The sequence below is a fragment of the Heptranchias perlo genome, chromosome 23, assembly GCF_035084215.1.
Source record: "Heptranchias perlo isolate sHepPer1 chromosome 23, sHepPer1.hap1, whole genome shotgun sequence".
NCBI lineage: Eukaryota > Metazoa > Chordata > Chondrichthyes > Hexanchiformes > Hexanchidae > Heptranchias > Heptranchias perlo.
This window is the reverse complement of record NC_090347.1, coordinates 37,118,717-37,138,428: the sequence shown is the minus strand read 5'-3', so window position 1 is coordinate 37,138,428 and position 19,712 is coordinate 37,118,717.

The window sequence follows — 19,712 nt, the reverse complement described above, 5'->3', positions numbered from 1 at the left end:
CGTTGAACCTGAACTTGAATAAATAATGCTTAAAATGTCAGCTATAGGTCAGGCCGTGGGACTGTTTTTAGTTGTTGGTTGAAGGATAAATATTGGCCAGGATACGGGGACAACTCCACTGTTTTTCTTCGAATCGTGCCATGAGATCTTTTATGTCCACCTAGGGCCTCGGTTCAATGTCTCATCCAAAAGACAGCACCTCCAACAGTGCAACACTCCCTCAGGATAGGGCTGGAATACAGCTTGAATTATGTGTTGAAGTCTCTGGGATTTGAGTGGGAATTAAAACTCACAACCTTCCAACTCAGAGGCCAGCATGCCATCAACTGAGCCATGGCTGACACTGTTCTTAATCTTTGTAGCTGGCTGACCCAATATTGGCAGAGGAATCCCAAACAAAAACGTTTGAAGACAACTGGGTTAAAGTCAACAACTACACAGGTAGGTTATGAAAGCTTTTTTGCACAAGGGAGAAAGATTCAGTAAGGGACTGCGAGTTTGACGTTCTATTTATTTGTGGCTGATTTTTATTCTTGTGTTTAAAAAGGGAACTTCACCAGGTGATAAAATAATTCTGATTAAATGTAACATTTTTTGTTTACTTGTGCACATTATTTGGATATTGTTGTTTGTCAAGTGCCTTTTCGAGCTACAATGAATCTCATTGCACATGGGAACTAGGTAGCGCAGTCGATGTCAACCACATTCAAAATGGTTTTAGTTACATCGCAGATGGTTTGGAAAGGGAATAATATCAGTGACGTTCTGGGCACCACACTTTAGGAAGGATGTCAAGGTCCTTGGGAAGGGTGCAGAGGAGATTTATCAGAGTGGTACCAGGGATGAGGGACATCAGTTATGTGGAGGGACTAGAGAAGCTTTGGTTATTCTCCTTAGAGCAGATAAGATTAAGGGGAGATTTAATAGAGGTTTTCAAAATTATGAAGGGTTTTGATAGAGTAAATAGAGAGAAACTGTTCCCACCGGCAGGAGGGTCAGCAACCAGAGGACACAGATTTAAGATAATTGTCAAAAAATCCTGGCAATGCCTGAAAGGGTGGTGTGAGCAATTCAATACTAACTTTCAAAAGGGAATTGGATATATACTTAAAAAGGGAGAAATTTGCAGGGCTATGGGGAAAGAACAGGGGAGTGGGACTAATTGGATAGCTCTTATAAAGAGCCAGCACAGACACAGTGGGCCGAATGGCCTCCTTCTGTGCTGTATAATTCTATGATTCTACATATTAGCACTGCAATTGGCAAAGGGTAAATAAGATTAGTGAGTAAATTCGTGGTTCAAAGATTAGTGTAGGAGAAATGGGCTTCGATTCATGGGGCACTGGCATCAGTACTGGGGAAAGTGGGAGCTGTATCGTATGGGCGGCCTTCATCTGAACCGTGCTGGCAAATCGTATAACTAGGGCGGTGGAGAGGGCTTTTAACTAAATAGTGGGTTCGAGGGATCAAGTAAGGGAAGATGTGATAAATTAAAGAAAGAAGACAAGGCAAGAGAGCAAGGTAGCAATAAGGGAAATTATAATCAGAGAGTGGCAGGAAGGGACAGAGCATGCAAACTTAAGAGTGCGCCAGCAGATAAGGCTAGAGGTTGCAAAAATAGTAAAAAGACAGCACTAAAGGCTTTGTATCTGAATGCGTGTAGCATTCGTAACAAAATGGATGAATTGACAGCTCAAATATAAATAAATATGTACGATCTGATAGCCATTACAGAGACATGGTTACAAGATGACAAAGGCTGAAACCTGAATATTCAAAGGTATTTGACATTTCGGAAGGACAGAAAGCTAGGAAAAGGCGGAGGGGTAGCTCAGTTAATTAAAGATGACATGAGTATAATAGAGAGAAATGACTTTAGTTCTAAAGGTCAAGATGTAGAATCAGTTTGGGTAGAGATAAGAAATAGTAAAGGCAAGAAGTAGCTTGTGGGAGTAGTTTATAGCCCCCCTAACAGTAACCACACTGTAGGACAGGGTATACAGGAAGAAATAATGGGGGCTTGTGAGAAAGGAACAGCGATAATCACGGGTGATTTTAATCTACATATAGATTGGAAAAATCTGATTGGCAAAGGTAGCCTGGAAGATGAGATCATAGAGTGCTTTCGGGACAGTTTCTTGGAGCAGCACGTTCTAAAGCCAACCAGTGAACAGGTTATTCTATATCTGGTAATGTGTAATGAGTCAAGATTAATTAATGACCTCATTGTAAAGGAGCCACTAGGTAGCAGCGATCATATTATGATTGAATTTCGTATTCAGTTTGAGGGAGAGAAGAGTAAGTCTAAGACTAGTGTTTTAAACTTAAATAATGGCAATTATGAGGGCACGAAGACAGAGCTGGCTGAAGTGAACTGGGAAATTAGGTTAAGGGATAGGTCAGTAGAGATGCAGTGGCAGACAGTTAATGAGATATTTCATAACACTCAACAAAGATACATTCCAGTGAGAAAGAAAGACTCTAGGGGAAGGTTGTACCATCCGTGGCTAACTAAGAAAGTTAAAGACAGTATCAAATTGAAAGAAAAAGCATAGAATTAGTGGCAGGTCAGAAGATTGGACAGAATATAAAAAAAAGCAAAGAATGACTAAAAGAATAATAAGAGAGAATTTAGAGTACGAGAGAAAGCTAGCTAGAAATATAAAAACAGATAGTAAGAGTTTCTACAGGTATTTAAAAAGGAAAAGAGTAAGTAAAGTGAGCGTTGGTCCTCTAGAGAGTGAGTCTGGGGAATTAATAATGGAGAATAAGGAAATGGTGGATGAACTGAACAGATATTTTGCATCCGTCTTCACTGTAGAGGATACAAATAACATGCCAGAAATAATTGTGAATCAAGAGGTGAAAGGGAGGGAGGAACTTAAAACATTTACAATCACAGGGAAAGGGTTCTGAAAAAAATATTAGAACTAAAAGCTGGCAAGTCCCCAGGTCCTGATGGACTTCATCACAGGATCTTAAAAGAAGTGGCTGCAGAGATAGTAGATGCATTGGTATTAATTTTCCAAAATTCCCTAGATTCTGGAAGGGTCCCATCAGATTGGAAAATAGTGAATGTAACTCCTCTATTCAAGAAAGGAGGGAGACAGAAAGCAGGAAACTACAGGCCAGTTAGCTTAACATCTGTCATAGGGAAAATGATAGAATTTATTATTAAGGCGGTTATAGCAGGGCACTTAGAAAATCTCAATGCAATCAGGTAGTGTCAACAAGGCTTTGTGAAAGGGAAATCGTGTTTGACTAATTTATTAGAGTTCTTTGAGGAAGTAACAAGCAACGTGGATAAAGGGGATCCTGTGGATGTGGTGTACTTGGATTTCCTGAAGGCATTTGACAAGGTGCCACATCAAAGGCTACTAAGCAAAATAAGAGCTCATGGTGTAGGGGGTAACGTATTAGCATGGATAAAGGATTGGTTAGCTAACAGGAAACAGAGAGTATGCATAAATGGGTCATTTTCAGGTTGGCAAGATGTAACAAGTGGAGTGCCACAGGGATCAGTGCTGGGACCTCAACTATTTACAATCTATATCAATGACTTGGATGAAGGGACCGAATGTATAGTTGCTAAATTTGCTGATGTCGGAAAGGTAGGTAGGAAAGTAAGTTGTGAAGAGGACATAAGGAGTCTGCAAAGGAATATAAATTGGTTACGTGAGTGGGCAAAAATTTGGCAGATGGAGTATAGTGTAGGAAAATGTGAACAGCAGTATATTATTTAAATGGAGAGAGATTGCAGAACTCTGAGGTACAGAGGGATCTGGGTGTCCTAGTACATGAATCACAAAAAGTTAGTATGTAGGTACAGCAAGTGATTAGGAAGGCAAATGGAATGTTGTCATTTATTGCAAGGGGAATGGAATATAAAAGTAGAGATGTTTTACTACAATTGTACAGGACATTGATGAGACTACATCTAGAATACTGTGTGCAGTTTTGGTCTCCTTATTTAAGAAAGGACATAATTGCTTTAGAGGCGGATCAGAGACAGTTCACTCGACTGATTCCTAGGTTGAGGGAGTTATCTTATGAGGAGAGGTTGGACATGTTGGGCCTGTATACACTGGAGTTTAGAAGAATGAGAGGTGATCTTATTGAAACATATAAGATCCTGAGGGGACTTGAAGGGGTGGATACCAAAAGGATGTTTCCCCTTGTGGGAGAGACTAGAACTAGGGTACAGAGTTTAAAAATAAGGGGACTCCCATTTAAGATGGAGATGAGGAGAATTTTTTTCTCTCAGAGGGTCGTTAGTCTGTGGAACTCCCTTCCCCAGAGAGCGGTGGAGGCAGGGTCATTGAATATTTTTAAGGCTGAGTTAGATAGATTCCTGATTAACAAAGGAGTCAAAGTTTATAGTAGGTAGACGGGAAAGTAGGATTGAAGTCATAATCAGATCAGCCATGATCTTATCAAATGGCAGGGCAGGCTCGAGGGGCCGAATGGCCTATTCCTGCTCTTAATTCATATGTTTGTACCTTCATATGTTCATATGTACAGGCAGTAAAGGCCTGTGGACCAGTTTACTGTGATGTCAGTCTCTATTACAGGTATTACACCACACATAAAAAGTAATGGTTTCCAATGTTCAATACACATAAAGAAGGACTAATGGATAACATATTATCTCATAAGCGAATGTAATCTCTTTAAAGAGGGGGTTGTATTGATAGCAGTATTTTTGAAATCAAAGTTACAATGGAATTGCATTGTCTTGAGCACCTTTTCTGTTGATGTTTCCGAATAGCCTTGTTTAAAACTATATCCCAGAAATTGCTGCTTGTAGTGGTAGCAAATGAAGCTTGACATTTTCATATGACACTCCTCTGTCTAACAACGACACGGGGAGGTCAAACAAGGCAAAGGGCTACACAATAAATGGAAGGATGAGAGGTGTAGAGGAAGAGAGGGACCTTGGAGTGCATGTCCACAGATCCCTGAAGGTAGCAGGACAGGTAGATAAGGTGATTAAGAAGACATACGGGATACTTTCCTTTATTAGTCAAGGCATAGAATATAAGAGCAGGGAGGTTATGCTAGAACTGTATAAAACACTAGTTAGGCCACAGCTTGAGTACTGCGTACAGTTCTGGTCACCATATTATAGGAAAGATGCACTAACGATGGTACAGAGGAGATTTACAAGATGTTGCCAGGACTGGAGAATTTTAGCTATGAGGAAAGATTGGAGAGGCTGGGGTTGTTTTCTTTGCAACAGAGGAGGCTGAGGGGAGATTTAATTGAGGTGTACAAAATTACGAGGGGCCTAGATAGAGTGGACAGGAATGACCTATTTCCCTTAGCAGAGCTGTCATGACCAGGGGGCATAAATTGGTAGAAGGATTAGAGGGGAGGAAAAAGAATGGGAGCGCAATAGTGATAGGGGATTCAATCGTAAGGGGAACAGATAGGCGTTTCTGCGGCCGCAGATGTGACTCCAGGATGGTATATTGCCTCCCTGATGCTGGGGTTAGGGATGTCACAGAGCGGCTGCAGCACATTCGGAAGGGGGAGGGTGAACAGCCAGAGGTTGTGGTCCATATCGGTACCAATAACATCGGTAAAAAAAGGGATGAGGTCCTGCAAGCAGAATATAGGGAGTTAGGAAATAAATTAAAAAGCAGGACCTCTAAAGTAGTAATCTCAGGATTACTCCCAGTGCCTCATGCTAGCGAGAGCAGAAATAGGAGAATTGACCAGATGAATGCGTGGCTTGAGAGATGGTGTAGGAGGGAGGGGTTTAAATTCCTGAGGCATTGGGACCGATTCTGGGAAAGGCGGGACCTGTGCAAGCTGGACGGGTTGCACCCAAGCAGAACCCGGGACCAATATACTCGCGGGGGCATTTACTAGTTCTGTTGGGGAGGGTTTAAACTTGTACGGCAGGGGGATGTAAACCAAAGGGCAGGTACAGATAGGACAAATTCAGACCAGGAAACGGGAAGTAGAAAAGCTGTTAGTGACGTAGTTAGCGACTCAGAAAGGCAAAAGAAGCAAAGGTTAAATAGTGTTCAGCACAGGAATTTGACGGGGTTAAAGGGTATATACTTCAATGCAAGGAGTATTACAAACAAAGCAGATGAGCTAAGGGCACAGATAGACACATGGCAGCATGATATCATTGCTATCATGGAAACTTGGCTTAAAGAGGGGGATAATTGGCAGCTCAATATCCCTGGATATAGAGTTTTCAGGCAGGATAGAGTGGGTGATAAAAAAGGAGGGGGGGTAGCATTGTTGGTTAAATAATCAATTATAGTTGTGAGAAGGGATGATATGTTAAATGGATCATCAATCGAGGCCATATGGGTTGAGCTAAGAAATAAAAAAAGGGGCAGTCACACTACTAGGAGTGTACTATAGACCCCCGAATAGCGAAAGGGAGATAGAAGAACAAATATGTAGGCAAATTTCTGAGTGCAAAAATAAGAGGGCAATAATAGTAGGGGACTTCAACTACCCTAACATCAACTGGGATTCAAACAGTGTGAGGGGCACAGAGGGCGCAAAATTCTTGATCAGTGTCCAGGAGAACTTTTTTAGCCAGTACGTGACAAGCCCGACAAGAGGGGATGCAATTCTTGATTTAGTCCTGGGAAATGAAGATGGGCAAGTGGGTGAAGTGACAGTGGGTGACCATATTGGGGATAATGACCGCAATTCAGTTAGTTTTAGCATTATTATGGAAAAGGACAGAGTTAAATCAGGAGTAAACGTTTTAAATTGGGGGAAGGCAAATTTTACAGAACTAAGAGGTGTTTGGGCAGAAGTGGACTGGGCACAACTACTTGAGGAGAAATCAGTAGCAAGCAAAAAGTGAAATTTTTATGGGTACAATGCAGACACGTCCCCTCAAAGAAAAAGGGTGGCACTGCCAAATTTAGAGCCCCCTGGTTGTCTAGAATATACCGGGCAAGATAAAGTGGAAAAAGAAAGCTTATGACTGTCACAGAAAACGAAATACTGCAGAAAGCCTAGAGGAGTATAGAAAGTACAGGGATGATGTGAAAAAGGAAATAAGGAAAGCAAAGAGAGGGCATGAAAAAATATTAGCTAGTAAGATTAAAGAAAACCCAAAGATGTTTTATCAGTACATTAAGAACAAGAGGATTGATAAGGAAAAGGTGGGACCTATCAGGGATGATAAGGGTAACTTGTGTGTAGAAGCAGAGGATGTGGGTAGGGTTTTAAATGAATATTTTGTCTCCGTATTCACAAAGGAAATGGATGATCCGGATGTAGTAGTTAAAGAGGAGAGGTGTGAAATATTGGATAAGGTAAACATAACGAGAGAGGAAGTACTAGAGGGACTGGAATCCTTGAAAGTTGATAAGTCACCAGGGCCAGATGGATTGTTTCCTAGGCTATTGAAGGAAGCCAGGGAGGAAATAGCGGATGCTCTGAGGATCATTTTCCAATCCTCACTAGATACAGGGGAGGTACCGGAGGACTGGAAGACTGCAAACATAGTACCATTGTTTAAAAAGGGTATGAGGGAAAGGCCAAACAATTATAGGCTGGTCAGTCTTACCTCGGTGGTGGGCAAACTATTCGAATCAATACTGAGAGAGAGGATAAACTGTCACTTGGAAAGGCATGGTTTAATCAGGGATGGTCAGCATGGATTTGTTCAGGGAAGGTCTTGCCTTACAAATCTGATTGAATTCTTTGAGGAAGTGACAAGGAGGATTGATGAGGGTAGTGCAGTGGATGTTGTCTACATGGATTTTAGTAAGGCATTTGACAAGGTTCCACATGACAGACTGGTCAGAAAGGTAAAAGCCCATGGGATACAGGGAAATGTGGTGAATTGGATCCAAAATTGGCTCAGTAACAGGAAACAAAGGGTAAAAGTCGATGGATGTCTTTGCGAATGGAAATCCATTTCCAGTGGTGTGCCACACGGCTCAGTGTTGGGTCCCTTGCTGTTTGTGATATATATTAATGATTTGGACTTGAATGTAGGGGGCATGATTGGCAAATTTACAGACGACACAAAAATTGGCCGTATAGTTGATAGTGAAGAGGATAGCTGTAGACTCCAAGAAGATATCAATGGGTTGGTGGAGTGGACGGAAAAGTGGCAAATGGAGTTCAAGACGGAGAAGTGTGAGGTAATGCACTTAGGGAGGGCAAACAGTAAAAGGGAATATATTGAGAGGGGTAGAGGAAGTGAGAGACCTTGGAGTGCATGTGCACAGGTCCCTGTGGCAGTACAGGTAGATAAGGTTGTGAAGAAGGAATACGGAATGCTCTCCATTATTAGCCGAGGTATAGAATATAAAAGCAGGGATGTAAAGATGGACCTGTATAAAATGCTGGTAAGGCCACAGCTGGAGTGTTGTGCGCAGTTCTGGTCACCACATTACAGGAAGGATGTAATTGCTCTGGAGAGAGTTCGGAGAAGATTTACAAGAATGTTGCCAGGGCTTGAAAATTGCAGCTACGAGGAGAGATTGGATAGGCTGGGGTTGTTTTCCTTGGAGCAGTGGAGGCTGAGAGGAGACTTGATTGAGGTGTACAAAATTATGAGGGGCCCAGATAGAGTAGACAGGAAGTACCTGTTTCCCCTAGTGGAGAGTTCAAGAACTAGAGGACATAGATTTAAGCTGATTGGCGGAAGGATTAGAGGGGACATGAGGAAAAACTTTTTTACCCAGTGGGTGGTGGGTGTATGGAATTCACTGCCCGAATTGGTGGTAGAGGCAGGGACCCTCAACTCTTTTAAAAAGTACCTGGACCTGCACCTAAAGTGCTGTAAGCTGCAGGGCTACGGACCAGGTGCTGGAAGGTGGGATTAGAATGGACACCTGGTTGTTCTTCGAGCCAGCGCGGACACGATGGCTGAATGGCCCCCTTCTGTGCTGCATCTTTTCTATGGTTCTATGGTTCTCGGGGAGCTGAGGAATAATCTTTTCACCCTGAAGGTGGGAGGGGTCTGGAACTCACTGCCTGAAAGGGTGGTAGAGGCAGAAACCCTCATCACATTTAAAAGTACTTGGATATGCACTTGAAGTGCTGTAACCTACAAGGCTACAGACCGAGTGCTGGAAAGTAGGATTAGGCTGGGTAGCTCTTTGTTGACCGGCACAGACACGATGGGCCGAATGGCCTCATTGTGTCTCTATTAATCCATTCAAAGTAAATGGGCCAGTGCCTTAATCCAAATAGCAGAGAGAGGAATATCGTATGCTGATATCGCAAACACTAATTCCTAAGTTTAAGGCAGTCTCTCCCCTAAACAAGCAAAAAGTGGTATTGTGCACTTGTTACGTGCTTTTTTTGCTAACATTGCTATTTGTCAGACCTGCTGTGCTAGACAGTGTGAAGAAGATGTACTTTAACAAAAAGAAAATGTTTTTGAAGGTGGATAGTTGCAGAGAATGGAACTCTTCCCATTTCAGGCGCCCAGGTTCAACATCAGCTATCGCACAGCCAGATGTAGAGAAAAGCTCCCTCTACTCTGGCCCAACAATGTGCCTCAGCCCCATCCCCCTTCTGAAGCCCTTCTTTACCCAGAGAGTGGTTAGAATGCGGAGCTTGCTACCACATGGAGTAGTTGAGGTGAATAGCATAGATGCATTTAAGAGGAAGTTAGATAAGTATATGAGGGAGAAAGGAATAGAAGAATATGTTGATAAGGTGAGATGAAGTAGGGAGGGAGGAGGCTCTTGTGGAGTATAAAGACCAGCAAAGGCTAGTTGGGCCGAATGGTCTGTTTCTGTGCTGTAATTTTTATGTAATTCTATGTACTGTAACCAATGTGACATTTTCCCCATTTCCTACACTCGTCTTCCTCTGGCTCACTGAGATTGTCGATTTGTGACATATTAGGGGCAGTTTTGTGCTGTAGGCCTGTGACCACTAAGAAATTGGTTGCTACCCAAACTCATTTCACGTACCAATTTTGCAGACAGCAGACCGAGGAGAATTTCACCTCATCTCAGGTGTGGACTGAGTTTTAACGTGGGTCCCAGAGGGTAAAAGTTTACTCTCTAACCCACTGCGCCGCCGAGTTCTGGAACAAATGGTCGAGGGTGACTTCAAGGCAGTTACAGAAATAATGGGATTAATTTTAACCTAACCCACCTGTCAGGAAACTGATGGGATCGGGAGTAATGTTGGTTTTATACCCTGCTCGATTTTACACGCCATTGAAGTCAGTGCAAACTAATAATGGACAGAGTGTAAAACCAGCTTTCCACCAAATCCCATAGGTTTCCAGCCTGGCGAGTTAGGTTAAAATTACCCCCAATGGGTTCAGATGTTGCATCGAAACATAGAAAACATAGAAAATAGGAGCAGGAGTAGGCCATTCGGCCCATCGAGCCAGCTCCGCCATTCAATATGATCATGGCTGATCCTCTATCTCAATACCATATTCCCGTTCACTCCCCATACCCCTTGATGCCTTTTGTGTCTAGAAATCTATCTAGCTCCTTCTTAAATATATTCAGTGACTTGGCCTCCACAGCCTTCTGTGGTAGGGAATTCCACAGGTTCACTACCCTCTGAGTGAAGAAATTTCTCCTCATCTCAGTCCTAAATGTCCTACCCCATATCCTGAGACTGTGACCCCTCGTTCTAGATCCTCCAGCCAGGGGAAACATCCTTCCTGCATCCAGTCTGTCTAGCCCTGTCAGAATTTTATACGTTTCACTGAAATCCCCTCTCATTCTTCTAAATTCTAGTGAATACAGGCCTAGTCGACCTAATCTCTTCTCATATGACAGTCCTGCCATCCCAGGAATCAGTCAGGTGAACCTTCATTGCTCTCCGTCTATGGCAAGTATATCCTTTCTTAGGTAAGGAGACCAAAACTGCACACAATACTCCACAAATAATGCAGCCTCTTTAATTTGTGATCCTTCCATTGTGAATTCAAATTGAACTTTCTTCATCCTAAGCTCCATCTAGATCGGTCTATGTTCTCTTTTTCCTTCCTGTATCCCAACTTAAAATCAAGATTCATCACATTGTCTCCTACTCTAACTCATTCTTCCCCAGGACCTCAAAACTGTAGATCTCCTTGCCTTTCCCAATCTTTTCTTTTCCTTCAGTCTTCAGGCTTTTAAAACCCAATCTTCCTTCCGCTTGTTGACTTCTTTACTCTTTGTAATCGAGGCTGACACAACAGTGTAGTACTGAGGGAGTGCTGCACTGTTGGAGGTGCCGTCCTTCGGATGAGACATTAAACCGAGGACCTGTCTCCCCTCTCGGGTGGATGTAAAAGATCCCACGGCATTATTTCAAAGAAGAGCAGCAAAGTTCTCCCCAGTGTTCTGGTCAATAATTATCCCTCAACCAACACCTAAGCAACAGATTATCTTGTTATTATCTCATTGCTGCTTGTGGGACCTTGCTGGGTGCAAAATGGCTGCCGCATTTCCTACATTACAACAGTGACTACACTTCAAAAGTACTTCATTGGCTGTAAAGCACTTTGGGACATCCTGAGGTCATGAAAGGCGCTTTAAAAATGCAAGTTCTTTCTTTACTTTTTTAACCTTGGTGCAAGCCCTGCGGTATAGGCCTCAGCTCTTTGCCTAGCTATCTCAACAAAAAAAAGTGTGCCTGTTTTATAATTCACCTCGTGTCATCTGTTGTTATACATATACATGTTATTAAGAAGGTCTTTTTCAAGAAGGTTGAAGCCTTCATAATAGCAGATTGTGCAAATTAGACTTGTTTATTGCGGCTTTAAATCACTCTACGAACTAGGCCAACAAAAAGATTGCTTTTTTATAGGGATGATCATTAAATCCTTTTTCTCAAAGCACATATCTCTAAAATATTTCACTCGGTCAGTACTACAAACAGTCATTTAATCAATACGAGATGATAATGCTCCCTGATGACATATTTCTGGGAAATACCACAGAGTGCGCTTTATAGTGGACATGCTTACAGGACAAGGCCCGATTGGTTTCTGCCCATGAGGAAACAACTCTCAATCACTGAGGTTAATGGCTTCGGACATCGTAAAGAGATCGTAGTGAATTTTCTGCATGTACTTCAACTGTTAAATGTGTTCCTTGCTTTTTCTGTTAATGTGGGCACCAGGGACTAATCTCGTATCTGCTAGGGGGCTCAGACCTAATATTGCAACACCAGTGTAGCCCATTCAGTAGCTCTCAGCTTTACTGCATTATAAATCAGAGCGACTGTTCCATACAATCAAAGATGGTTCATTCGACCGCAACAATTAACTGGTGAAATTATGAGGTGTACCCGAGTGCTTAAAACCCCTCGAATTTATAAGGAAGGTTTATGCTGTTACAATTAGGACCTTTGCCTCCTAGCTCAGGCGCTAAACTATAGAACTGAACCATATGGACCACAAAGGTTCTTGGTCAGTGCTAAGTTAACTGATTTCATCTAGAATAGGGTGGAGGGGGGTGCTGCAATCGGCCTACTGCTGAGTTAGGAGGGGAAAAAATCAGCCAGACTGCCCGCAAGATCACTATCCAGTATGACTAAAATGGCCCAGACTCTGGAATTCCCTTCTGAAACCCCTCTGTCTCCACCTCCCTTTCCTCCTTTAAGACCCTTCTTAAAGCCAACCTCTTTGACCAAGCTTTTGGTCACCGCCCTCCTGATATCTCCTCCTTTGGCTCAGCATTCATTTTTTTCCTTATGCCTATGTGAAGCACCTCGAGACGTTGTTCTACATTAAAGGCACTATATAGATATATAGCTGTGGTCCGAAGCCATTAACCTCAGTGATTGAGAGTTGTTTCCTCATGGGCAGAAACCAATTGGGCCTTGTTCAATAAGCATGTCCACTATAAAGCGCACTCTGTGGTATTTCCCAGAAATATGTCCTCAAGGAGCACTATCATCTCGCCTCTGAGTCAGAAGGTTGTGGGTTCAAGTCCCACTACAGAGGTATGAACACAAAATCTAGGCTGCCACTCCAGTGCTGAGGGAGTGCTGCACTCTCAGAGGTGCCATCTTTTGAATGAAACGTTAAACCGAGGCCCTGTCTGCCCTCGCAAGCGGACATAAAAGATCCCATGGCACTATTTCAAAGAAGAATAGGGGAGTTCTCCATGGTGTGCTGGCCAATATTTATCCCTCAACCAATACCATCAAAAACACATTATCTGGTCAATGTCACATTGCTGTTTGTGGGATCTTGCTGTGCACAAATTGGCTGCCACGTTTCCTACATTACAACAGTGACTATACTTCAAAAAGTACTTCACTGACTGTAAAGCGCTTTGGGGCATCCTGAGGTCGTGAAAGGCACGATATAAATTAATTTTTTTCTTTCTTTTAAATGAAGATTTTTTTTATTGTTGTTGAATTGTAATAGTTAGTTATCCCTGCTGGAAAGTTCTCCTATGTAGACGACGGATGGACAGGGCTGGGTTTAAATGGCCCCATTATCAAATAGCTACCGATCGTCGCTGTCAAGTGAAGACAGGCCATTTGGGCAAAGTACGTGAGAGCGACCAGCATTCTGGAACTGTGCCCCATACATTGGTCAACGCCTTCAGGATAGGGCTAAGAAAAATTGTAGGGTCAAAACAAAGCGAATGTCATAGAGTACAGGTGGGCTCTGTCCCCACTGAATACAGAACTCTGAGTCCATCAAACACTGAGGGAATGAGACCTACATTTCATTATATTTCCACCACTGTTACGATGGTAGCAATTTTTAAACTATATTCATTCTCGGGATGTGGGCATCGCTCGCAAGGCCAGCATTTATTGCCCATCCCTAGTTGCCCTGAACTGTGTGGCTTGCTAGGCCACTTCAGAGGGCCGTTAAGAGTCAGTCAAATTGGCATGGTACTGGAGTCACATATAGGCCAGATCGGGTAAGGACAGCAAGTTTGTACCCCTAAAGATTAATGAACCAGTTGGGTTTTTATGACAATTCGACAGCTTCATGGTCACTTTTACGGATACTAGCTTTTTAATTCCATGTTTTTTAAACTGAATTCAAATCCACCTGCTGCCATGGTGGGATTTGAAGTCATCTTCATTGATTGTTAGAACAGGCCTCTAGATTACTAGGCCGGTAACATAACTACTACACTACCTGCTAATTAGGTAGTGGGATATTATGTGAATGCCAACTTGCCCCACTGTGGAATGGTACGACCCTCATATGAGCTTCTGTTATGGCACCTTCCTGATGGTAATGGTAAAACAGAGGGGAGTGCAAAACTTGTAGGTAATGGAAATAAAGGTTATATCATCCCGGCCCTAATGCTTTGTCTAATGGGTAAAACCACTCATTGCTTCTAAGTGTGATATTTCCATTAGCTATTGATTTTTGGATCATTTAGTAACAATGAAAAGATCTTAATATGGGCACTTCATTTAAAAAGGTTTTAAATTACAAAACTAATTGGTGCATAAAAGGGAATGACATACTGATTGAAGCTGCCTTGATACTACAGCTTTAATTTTGCTGCAAAACAATGTAAAACTGACAGTAGAACTCCAAAATCACGGACCTGAGTATAAATTCAATGCAGCGTCAAACCAGGATTAAAAAGTGCACAAAGCGGGCGGAGAGTTGTGGGGGGGGGGGGGGGGGAAGGGTGGGCTCCAGGACCTCATTTGCACTTTCTGAACTTGCACATTCTTTTAAATGCTTTAAGAATACAATGTACCCACCCGTGCTGTCAAAACATTTCAACGTTAGCGTTTGTTTAAACTAAGTAAGAGTAGGTATAGACTGGATGTTAGGCAGTTCTTTTCCCAGAGAGTAGTGAACTTCTGGAATACATTGCCAGCTGATGTGGTGGGTGCTGACTCTCTATATACCTTCGAGAGGGAGCTGGACTGGTTCCTGACTGGGACAGAGATCGTATCTTTATAGATAACACTTGGTCCATGTGATCTCCTGGGCTGATTTCGATTGCCTGAGGGAGTCAGAGAGGAATTTTCCAGAGTATTTTTTCCCTTATTGGCCCTGGGCTTTTCTCTGTTTTTCTGCCTCTTCCATGAGATTACATGGCTGTGGGGGAAAGAAGTATCTAGTCACGATGCTCCAGCCGGCATGGTGTGAGGCAGGCTCGATGGGCTAGCTGGTCTTTTCCTGCCCATCAATTTTGTATGTTCATATGTCACAGAGTGAAGTTTTGAGCCAGTATATAAGCACAGCCAGTAGGGGAGCCAGGCAGTATAAAAGAAAAATGTAAGGAGTCTTACAACACCAGGTTATAGTCCAACAGCTTTATTTGGAATCACAAGCTTTCGGAGCTTTCCTCCTTCGTCACTCACCTGACGAAGGAGGAAAGCTCCGAAAGCTTGTGATTCCAAATAAAGCTGTTGGACTATAATCTGGTGTTGTAAGACTCCTTACATTTGTCCACCCCAGTCCAACACCGGCATCTCCACATCACGTATAAAAGAAAGAAAGACAGACTTGCATTTATATAGCGCCCTTCATGATCTCAGGATTCCCAAAGCAGTTTTAGCCAATTGCATTATTTAAAGTGTAATCACTGTTTCAAAGCACAGCCAATTTGCGCAAAGCAATTTTCCCACTAACAGCAATGTGATAAATGTCCAGATAATCTGTTTTTTAGCAATGGTGGTTGAAGGATAAATATTGCCCTGGACACCAGGGAGAACTTCCCTTGCTTCTTCAAAATAGCACCCTGTGATATTTTATGTCCAAGTGAGAGGGCAGACGGGGCCTCAGTTCAATATCTCATCTGATAGGTGGCACCTCTGACACTGCGGCACTCCCTCAGTATTGCACTGGAGTGTCATCTTAGATTATGTGCTCAAGTTTCAAGGAGTGGGACTTGAACCTATGACCTTCTAACTCAGAGGCAAGAGTGCTACCAACTGAGCAACAAGATAGTGCCTGGCTAGACCTGGCACGAGGACTCCTGGTCTCACTAGCTACAGCATAAACCCACCCTAACATGTCTCTGCCTCGTATTGGTGCCGGTGGATATTGCACAGCACAAAGCATAGAGCAACAGGATTGTCTTTTACTATTGACTGATGCATTAAAGAGTTACTAGTCTGGAGACATTTCTACTCTATTAAACCTAACTTTCCCATTCCTGGCGCGGAGACTAATATGCTTCACTGATTTCTAGTTCCACTTTGTCTGTAGTTTCTCCTGCGCACTTAAAACAAGGCCTGAATTGTGCTGCTCGATTCATAGATCACATCTCTATTACCAGGGGTACATTCACTCACGATGACAGTCTGCTGCACTGTGTGGATGTGTTAATGTGTTTGCCAGTTCAGCTTCCTGTCATTGACATTATAGCTTTACCTTGTGCTCGGTGATATCCATCCTTTTTGTAAAAAAAAAATGGTTCCATTGAGAAACTATCAAATTGAAATATTTTGGAGAGGGCAGGAGAAAAAAAACACTTCCAATAACTACCGTTCACTTCAATGTGATTCATTTCCCACAATACGTGGCTGTGGGGAGCTTTTTGTTACTTGGGCTTCAAAGATCAGAAGGTCACCTTGTGTTGAAAGTGTCTATAGATAAGACTATACATCCTACATTACAACAGTGATTACACTTAAAAGGAACTTCACTGGCTGTAAAGCGCTTTGGGACATCCTGAGGTCGTGAAAGACGCTATAGAAATGCAAATCTTTCTTCTTTCTACTTTCTTTACATAAGTATATCTTGCTGATACTTTTACTGACCCATACATACAGAACCATATCAAATTCCAGCAGCTTTTATGGTAACAGCAGGTAGAGATGGGTCAAGGGGAGGCAAATCCCTTTTTATAGGCGCATTAAGGACAGACAAAGGCATTTTAGTTTGTCAGGGGTGCATGGTCCTTGACAGACAGCACCATCACATCCTGCACTGAGGTTCTGAGACACTTTGTGCCACTGTGTGGTGTTTCTTCCTAATTCTTACAATGATTAGCAAAGGATATATGCATGCTAACGAGAACTGTGGGAAGCCCGACTAATACTATGCATTGTGTCTCCTATAATGGTGGGACAGTGTACATTGAGTCAGTGGGACAGTGTACGAACACATTGGGGGTGATTTTAGGAGGCAAATGCGGGTGCGTTGGGGGTGGGAGGCCTCCGAAAATCGTGGAAATTCCGTTTGGGTTCGGAAGCCGGCTCCAACCCGCCGGCTTCCGAGTTTCCCAGGGACCCACCTGTGTGCGCGCGGGCGACCTGAAAACAGAAGACCCGCCGACAATTAAAGCCGGCGGGATGACAATTAAAGAGCCAAATGTACCTCATTGAGGTACTGAAGGCACTTTGCCTGTGACAGAGTAAGTGATTAGAAAGATTTTTAACTTACCTGGGCGGCTTGCCCACCGCTTCTGATTCACGCCTGGATCAGGCATGAAACCAGGCGTGAAAGGTCGGATCAGGGAACAAGAAACTAAATAAATTAAATTAGAAAACATGCAATGAAGTGAAAACACTAAATGCACCTACCTTTGAAACCTGCTCCGATGTCCGATGTCTCCCGCTCCGATGTCACCCCAATCTCACCCTCCCAATCTCCCCCCCGATCTCCCCACGATGTCCTCCCAATGTCCCCCCGATCTCACCCTACCGATTTCCCCCCCCCGATGTCCCCCTGATCTCACTCTCCCGATCTCCCCCCGATGTCCCCCTGATCTCACTCTCCCGATCTCCCCCCGATGTCCCCCCTGATCTCACCCCGATGATCTCCCGATATCCCCCTGATCTCACCCTCCCAATCCCCCCCCGATCTCACCCTGTGTTCTCCCGATCTTCCACCAATCTCACGCTCCTGATCTCACCATCCCGATCTCACCCTCCCAATCTCACCCTCCCAATCTCCCCCCGATCTCCCCCCGATGTCCTCCCGATGTCCCCCCGATCTCACCCTCCCGATCTCCGCCCGATGTCCCCCCTGATCGCATTCTCCCGACCTCCCCCCGATGTCCCCCTGATCTCACCCCGATGTTCTCCCGATCTTCCACCGATCTCACCCTCCCGATCTCCCCCCGATCTCACCCTCCCGATCTCACCATCCCGATCTCCCCCCGATCTCTCCCTCCCCCCCCGATCTTCCCCTCTCCCACCTGATCTCACCCTTCCGATCACCCCCCGATCTTCCCCTCCCCCCGATCTGCCACTCTCCCCCCCTCCGATCTTCCCCTCTCCCCCACCTCACCCGTCTTCCAGTCCAGTGCTGGATGACGTCTGGCTCTCTCTCTTTCCTGCCCCCCGCCTCGCGTTGCAGCTCCTGACAGCAGCCAGCCTGTCAATCAGGCTAGCTGCCGGGCGCGAAACCCAGAGAGGATGTTAACCACTATCAATCAACGTGTGATCGCGTCGGCATATGTAAGCTTGGTTCATGTGGATTTGCCACATGCCCAATCGCCTCCCTGCTAATATCGGGGCCATTGGGTCTCTTGTCTGTGGGACAGTGTTCTAATACATTGGGTCTCCTGGTTAGTGATACAGTGTTCCAATACATTGGGTCTCCTGGTTAGTGATACAGTGTTCCAATACATTGGGTCTCCTGGTTAGTGATACAGTGTTCCAATACATTGGGTCTCCTGGTTAGTGATACAGTGTTCTAATACATTGGGTGTCCTGGTTAGTGATACAGTGTTCCAATACATTGGGTCTCCTGGTTAGTGATACAGTGTTCCAATACATTGGGTCTCCTGGTTAGTGATACAGTGTTCCAATACATTGGGTCTCCTGGTTAGTGATACAGTGTTCCAATACATTGGGTCTCCTGGTTAGTGATACAGTGTTCTAATACATTGGGTCTCCTGGTTAGTGATACAGTGTTCCAATACATTGGGTCTCCTGGTTAGTGATACAGTGTTCTAATACATTGGGTCTCCTGGTTAGTGATACAGTGTTCCAATACATTGGGTCTCCTGGTTAGTGATACAGTGTTCCAATACATTGGGTCTCCTGGTTAGTGGGACAATGTACTAACACATTGACCCTGATATTAGAGTGGAGGTGGGATGGCAGCGGGGAGGTAATTGGGAGCGTGGGTAACCCGCCCAATAAAAAATGTCCGTTTTGCACGCGACCATGAGTCAATTGGAACCATTTAACATGGCTTTCGGGTTTGCAGTCCGATAGCTGCCCAGCGGGCGGACTGCGCTCTCGCATCACATGCTGTCAGCTGGAGGAGCTCTATTTAAAGAGGCAGCCCTCCGATGGCTTCTTTTTTTTTATTCGTTCATGGGATGTGGGCGTCGCTGGTGAGGCCAGCATTTATTGCCCATCCCTAATTGCCCTTGAGAAGGTGGTGGTGAGCCGCCTTCTTGAACCGCTGCAGTCGGTGTGGTGAAGGTTCTCCCACAGTGCTGTTAGGGAGGGAGTTCCAGGATTTTGACCCAGCGACGATGAAGGAACGGCGATATATTTCCAAGTCGGGATGGTGTGTGACTTGGAGGGGAACGTGCAGGTGGTGTTGTTCCCATGTGCCTGCTGCCCTTATCCTTCTAGGTGGTAGAGGTGGCGGGTTTGGGAGGTGCTGTCGAAGAAGCCTTGGCGAGTTGCTGCAGTGCATCCTGTGGGTGGTACACACTGCAGCCACAGTGCGCCGGTGGTCAAGGGCAATTAGGGATGGGCAATAAATGCTGGCCTCGCCAGCGACACCCACATCCCATGAACGAATAAAAAACGAAGCCATTGGAGGACTGCCTTTTAAATAGAGCTCCTCCATCTGGTGACATAACTTTAACATTCAGCACACGCAATATCAATTGATA